A 6,397-nucleotide genomic window follows, 5' to 3' on the forward strand; every position below is an offset into this window, starting at 1 on the left:
GGGGGGGGGGGAGAGTCAGCTTGCGGCCGGCGGGATCCCAGCCTGAGTCGGGCGGTGGGGGTATTTGGCAGCGAGGTACTAGAGCTAGTACAGACCTATGTGGCCCAATAGAACAAGCAGATAAAGACGGGTACAGATATACAATAGCATTTACTGATGATTATAGTGGGATGATATTTCCCTACTTTATCAAAGCAAAGAGTGATACAGCAAAAGCTATTGAAAAATGTATATGGAAACATTAAGTGCATAAGATCTGACAATGGTACTGAATTCACCGGGCATGAGTTTCAAACTTTACTTAGGACGAAAGGGATAAGGCACGAGACAAGTGCCCCCTACTCACCTCACCAGGGGCCTCATGTATAAAGCCGTGCGTAGGATTGACGTGGGAAGGTTGCTTACGTAGTAGAAATCCGAAAAATAGGTCCATACATTTTCCGCCACTTTCCGATTCACCAAACATTGCGTACCGGCGAGGAAAGTGCGTATGGCACTTCCTACGCCGGTTTCCCTTTATAAATCACAACCGACTCGAAATGCGGTGCAGCTTTTGCGGGCTTCACGTAACGCCCATATTTGCCTATAAATAGTCAAAGAAACGCCCTTTCATTCATTCATTTTGACTGACTGCATGGAGAAGATCGCAGGAAATGACGACAGAACAGAAATAGAAATGCAAAACGGCGTCAGTTTAGACGTAATTCTGTCCTCCTGCTTACCGCATCATTTATGAGAAAACATTTCATAACATTAACACAACATATTCGAGGTGGTTTTAAATAACATATCCGTATTTATTTATTTCTCCCAGTTATGTTTTTGTGTGCACTGAGGAGTCTCAAACAGGCGTTTGTTAAATAATTTTAAAATTATTTAACAAACGCCTGTTTGAGACTCCTCAGTGCACACAAAAACATAACTGGGAGAAATAAATAAATACGGATATGTTATTTAAAACCACCTCGAANAGAGGTGGGGCGGCGCCCCTAGCGCCCCTATGGGTCGGCCGCCACGGATATTATGATTTGTCTGAGTCTGACTATCTGCGTTACTTGTGGTGATACATTTGACCAGCCTATGTTTCAGGACTTTCCCTGTCTCAGGATAAAAGACTTGGAATGCTGGGCTATATTTGTCGTATCCTACAAAAATACCCTTTGCACATCTAGAATCTAGCTTCTTCTTATTCTGCTTATACCCAAAGCATTCAGAGCCACATATTTCCATGTTGGACAAGTTGGGTGTTTTGCCAGTAAAAACATGGTATGGTGTCTGCTCTAGACGCTTACAGTAACACCTGTTACGTATCTGTGCTGCTGTCTGTACAGCATATGTCCATAACTGCTTTGGGAGGTTACTCTCTAATAGCATGCATCGTGACATCTCAAATAAGGTCCTCCACCCTCTCTCAGCAGTACCGTTCTGGTGAGGTGAGTATGGGGCACTTGTCTCGTGCCTTATCCCTTTCGTCCTAAGTAAAGTTTGAAACTCATGCCCTGTGGCTATACTATCACTTCTTTTCGTCCAACCCCGTTTTATGAGGCTCTCGTGATGCGGCCCCTGTTCCTGTTTGGTGCTTCAGCACTCGGGATATGACACTTTGAGTCAGAGAGAGAGTGTTTCGTTCGTTGCTCTGCCCAATGACTTAAATATAATAAACTCGCCTCTGTAATATAGTGCAGAAACTATTCCGGCTTCTTTTATAGTGCACTGCACAACGTCTAACGGTACCATCATTCCCCAATGGCCTGAGTATAGATTGGGCAAACGAGCACGTGCAGTGAGTTGGTTGCTGGTAGATTTGCAAGCCGCGTTAGCTTTCGATTTGACGCCTCTGATACCTACGTGACTGAGGCTTGCGGTGTCCGGTTGTGTTTTGGCTTTTTTGTTTTGTGGTCTTCTGTTTTTATATCTCTGCTTTCTATAGAGCTGTACCTTACGCCTGTGCTCCTCGCCGCGGAATATCTCCTGATTGCGCCCCGTCTTTCCTGTGGCTCCTCCACTGTCTCCCATTCTTCTACCTGAATCGGCTGTGACTTACGATGTGTAAGCCTTTCTACCCCGTATACGATCCTGTACGAGGGGAAGTTTGGGCGGGATTGCTGCGAGGTTCGCTCGCGGTCTCTGCTCGCTGCTTACGCCCTGTGCGGTGTGGCTCCTTCTCCGGTTTCCGTCTCCGACCTGGCACTAGTCCTACTTCTTCCGTCTGCCTCTGTGCCTCCTTACTATGGCACCGTAGTAAGAAAGTTTTATGCGCTCACTGACAGTTTTAGTTCACCCTTTATCCTCTCCAGAATATCCAGCTGACAACCACGGTGCTGTGTGTACAATTACTGGGCCGTTTTCAAATTCTGTTAGTTATTCTCGAATCTGGACTCCTGGTACGACTATCTCGGACCGTCTACCTTTGCTTTTGCTGGCCACTACGCTTCATAACTCTCCTCTTCGCTTCTGAAAAGACGAGCTGGTCGCTGCCTGCCGTAACTTTGCTCGAGTTTGCTCGCGAAATGTAGGTAGACAGGTGTCCTGTAAAAGAGGACACTTTCGTCGCTGTCGGTCGCCGTCGACTCAAGGCGAAGTCTGTCCGACTACTACACGAACTAAGTAGTTTTTACCCATGATTCAAGATTTTATCCTCACTATATCACGGATATAATGGAATCGTGTCATACTCCAACCTTTATGACTACTACAAACAATTACCAACAGTACTAGTAGGTCTGTACCGCTATCTTATGAACCAGTACATTAAACTCCTACACAGATTTGACTCTTTCACATATTTTCCATACAGCTAGTTGTTCCCTTTGTACTTGTACAGATTTGGTATTCACACTTTATACCATGCGTCCCATTTTAAATGAGTTTCGTCTTGTCCTTCCGTCTACGTTTTCGATGCTGTACAATGATCTCGCATCATGTATGTACGTGTTGGATACGCCAGGTTATCCTTGGTCGTCTATTTCTGCCATGTCTAGTACGTTAATCGTAAATGACTAACTAGATATCACCCTACTTTAAAAAGGTGATGAAATAGTTTCGTTTCTCGACTATGTCGTTTTTCCGATGACTTTCTTAAAGTGATCACCTATGACGAGGTACATACCTGTGTAATTCATGGCTGACGTATTCTAGACTGTTGTGCTATAGACTANAAAAATTTTGTTTAGGTTTTGACTTGATGATGGCTAAAATGTGATGACTATTTTTTTCTGTTTTGTTTTTGCTTTCACTTCCTTACCATGCACTTTTCATGAAATGATGAGTTGTTCTGTTCTGGTTTGTATTATGTATGTTTTGTGTGGGTGAGGACCCCAGGAAGAATAGCCAATGCTCATGCTAGTGCTAATGGGGATCCTAATAAAAACTAAACTAAACCACAGACAGGTGATTCAGTGTCTCCAGATGTTGGGGCTATCTCCAGTGTTCCCAGAATGTTTACGTCAGGCCTCGATATGTGGATTAACTCTCTATAAGCTAGTTAAAAGGTCTATCGAAAGAGAGGCTGGTCAGAATTGATGTGGCAACGCACCCGTGCAGTCAGAACATCTGGCTGCTGTGACTTGTGATATAAATTCTCCGGCCGATACTTGTAATAAACTACCAGTGTTTGACATCAAAGCTCCAACTCTCCTCGTGTCTCTCTGAGTCCTGACTCTCCATTGCTGCAGAAGTTTCCCTTACAACAAGGGGCCAAAGAAGAACTGTTCAAATGTCTTTTCATAGATTATATGTTAGACATTTCTAAAATAATAAAACACATTTATCACTGGTCTTCATGTGCCAAGGCAACATGGCCTGTCCCATGAGCCAATCCATGGATGTTGTTCTCCTTGCCAATAAGTAGTCCAGCACATGACTTCCACGTAAAACAGCAACTTGTCTTTTCCCACAGTTTAGTTTTTAGATTGAACACACTGCAGGGCTTCTAGCAGAAGGAGAGGACTGATAATTACAGCACTGAAGGTACTTTCTAGGGATTTTGAAGTGGGACAAAATAAAATAAATTCACAGATAGGGTGTTTTTGTCTTTGTGTATGTAGCCCTTGTCTTTGTATCCTGTCAAAGTGTGACCTCGGTAAGGGGAATCGCAGTACAGACTTACAAGTACAGGTGGATCATTGGCCTTAGTGAGGCAGGTACGCCTGGGACCTCATTACTGCTGCTCATCAGAGTTCTTTTTTTCGACAATGAGGTCTGAAAGCTGATAGACTTTGTTGCTGCTGATAGCTTTCTTTCCTCAATTCAATCTCTTCCTTACAGTTTGCAAGACCAGCTTTATGTATTCCCCCTGGCTTTTCCATCAAACACGTTGATAAGACACAAAGGAACAGTCAAACTTCCTTTTGAAAATGTGCTTCCTTTTTAAGACTGATCTGTGTAGTGTAAGAACAAAAACTATTTACACTCAGCAGTGGTGAGCCGGCAAGATACAGAATGCTCACACACGCTACAGTAAAATGCTGTTTTTAGCACAGTGGCTGTATTGTTTGGCTCCCATAAGTTCTGTGTTGATTAAACCTCTGTTGTGAAATGAGGCTAAGGATGCCGCTGTCATTCAGGAACCCAGCTTACATAATGAAATGATTGACACATCAAAGGTTGACTGGGAACCTTATTAAGCTTTTTCTGTGTGTTGTGGTGAAATGCTGCCTTATTATTGCGAGGTTGTTTTTAGCTGGATACCCTGCAGTCACGGCTCGGTGACAGTGATTGGCTTCTGATGATAAATTGTGTTTACACTGGCATTTTAACGGTAAAAATGGTCCATGTTAGTGTAGTGAGTTCGAACACTCGCTTACTCACAACTCACTGGTATAGCATTACAGTGTAAACTCCAGATTCACACACCTACACAAGTCAGGGAAGAAATCAGTGTCCGGAAACCTAATAGTGAAATCCACACAAATTACATAAAGTGATTGATCAGTACTAGAGCATGCTGGTAAATCTTTCATATACCCGAGACAGAAAAGTTGGCAAATCACATGATGGATATTTTCACAGACTTTTGCTCAAATTAGCAGTGGTGTGTTCAAACACAAAACCTTGTGTTTTCCAACTCGTTATCAGCCGCTAGCTAGGTCTCTACATTGGAGATGGATCAAATGGCCCCCGGCTTAAATAATTGACTGTCGCGTGTGTTTTGAGTTTAATGAGGCGGGGTGGTAGTTTGTGTAGATTCACATGGGAACAACAGGAAAATTGGCCACGTAGATTCCTCCATGTTTACTCGCCAGAATACATGCTCCCCACACTCCTCACACACATACAAATGCCTGTTGTCGTTCCAGTACTTTTTCATATCCTTTGTTGTTGCCTGTTTGATAAGACTGGAAGATATGTAGCAAATTGAAAGGGTCTTTGTTCCATGCAGTTCTGACAGAATAAACAAACAAACCTGCTTCTGCTGTTGTCAACAGGCAGATAACATGTGAGGATATGATAGTTGCAGAGACTGTGAAGCACATGTTCATTTGATAAAGAATATTGTACCTCATAGTTCCCTTATATATTATTGCTTCTCTTTTGATGCTTTAACTGCTCACTTAAAAGTAAAGATTAAGTCAGCAGGTTGTGAAGCTGACCGTTGAGCGGCCCGACCAAACAAGGTGGCAGAGGCAGAGAGTTCAAATATAACCCGGTGTGGGCATTTATTAATCATGGGCACATGATTCACAGCCTCAATATGACTGTCCTCCCTGACCACAGTCAGCAGCCACAAGGATCTCACACACACCCAGACTTCTTCTTCTTCTTCTTTAGTGTTTATTGGCGGTTGGCAAACCAAATTTTAGGTGCATTACCGCCACCAACTGGACTGGAGTATGGACAAGAGACTATGCAGAAAACAATAAACAAAATAAAACAAACAAAAAACAACAAAATAAATAAAACCAAAACTCTAGATTATTTTAAATTGATCAATTTCTCTAAGAAACGTAATAAGCTCACAATACATATTGCCTGATGTTTTCCCTAACAGCCCTGATAGCGAAAAGTCAATGTATTTTGCTTTCTTCAGTGTTTGGAAAAGCACATTTCTCTGAATACTATATTTCCTGCAATGCAGCAAAACATGTTCAACCGTTTCTGGCTGGCTACCCGCATGCGGAGAGGGCTTGTGGTTGTAGTCGCTGTTCTAGTAACCCTGGCAATCACTTGACTTGGACTGTGTTGGTCTTGTAGTAGAAATATTGTGTGTAAGTTGGCAGTATCCATGTCAATGGGGTGTGTGCCGTGAAGCCTTCCTCTCTGTTACACCGCCAATTTTGTACATTCCGACTACGTACTTATTATACTTAGTGTATGTGTATGGCCTTCACTTCATTCTATATATCCATGCGCTGTTTGTCCAGAGTCTATGATGTAGAGTGTCTGTGTGGTTTCACAT

At 43.0% G+C, this 6,397-nt stretch overlaps 1 long non-coding RNA gene across 1 annotated transcript in view; it reads right to left on the bottom strand.

Moving 5' to 3' along the window:
- The window catches only part of LOC104959689 (uncharacterized), a 12,483-nt gene extending 6,386 nt beyond the window's left edge, over positions 1-6,097 (bottom strand). The window contains exons 1-3 of the long non-coding RNA XR_799899.1: positions 5,750-6,097; positions 4,336-4,346; positions 2,465-2,467 (exon numbers count right to left, since the gene is read on the bottom strand). This is a non-coding gene — a long non-coding RNA (uncharacterized lncRNA). The remainder of the gene's footprint in view (positions 1-2,464; positions 2,468-4,335; positions 4,347-5,749) is intronic.
- Positions 6,098-6,397: the final 300 nt, after the last annotated feature.

This window comes from Notothenia coriiceps, unplaced genomic scaffold (assembly GCF_000735185.1).
Source record: "Notothenia coriiceps isolate Sejong01 unplaced genomic scaffold, NC01 NC01_scaffold00030756, whole genome shotgun sequence".
Classification (NCBI taxonomy): domain Eukaryota; kingdom Metazoa; phylum Chordata; class Actinopteri; order Perciformes; family Nototheniidae; genus Notothenia; species Notothenia coriiceps.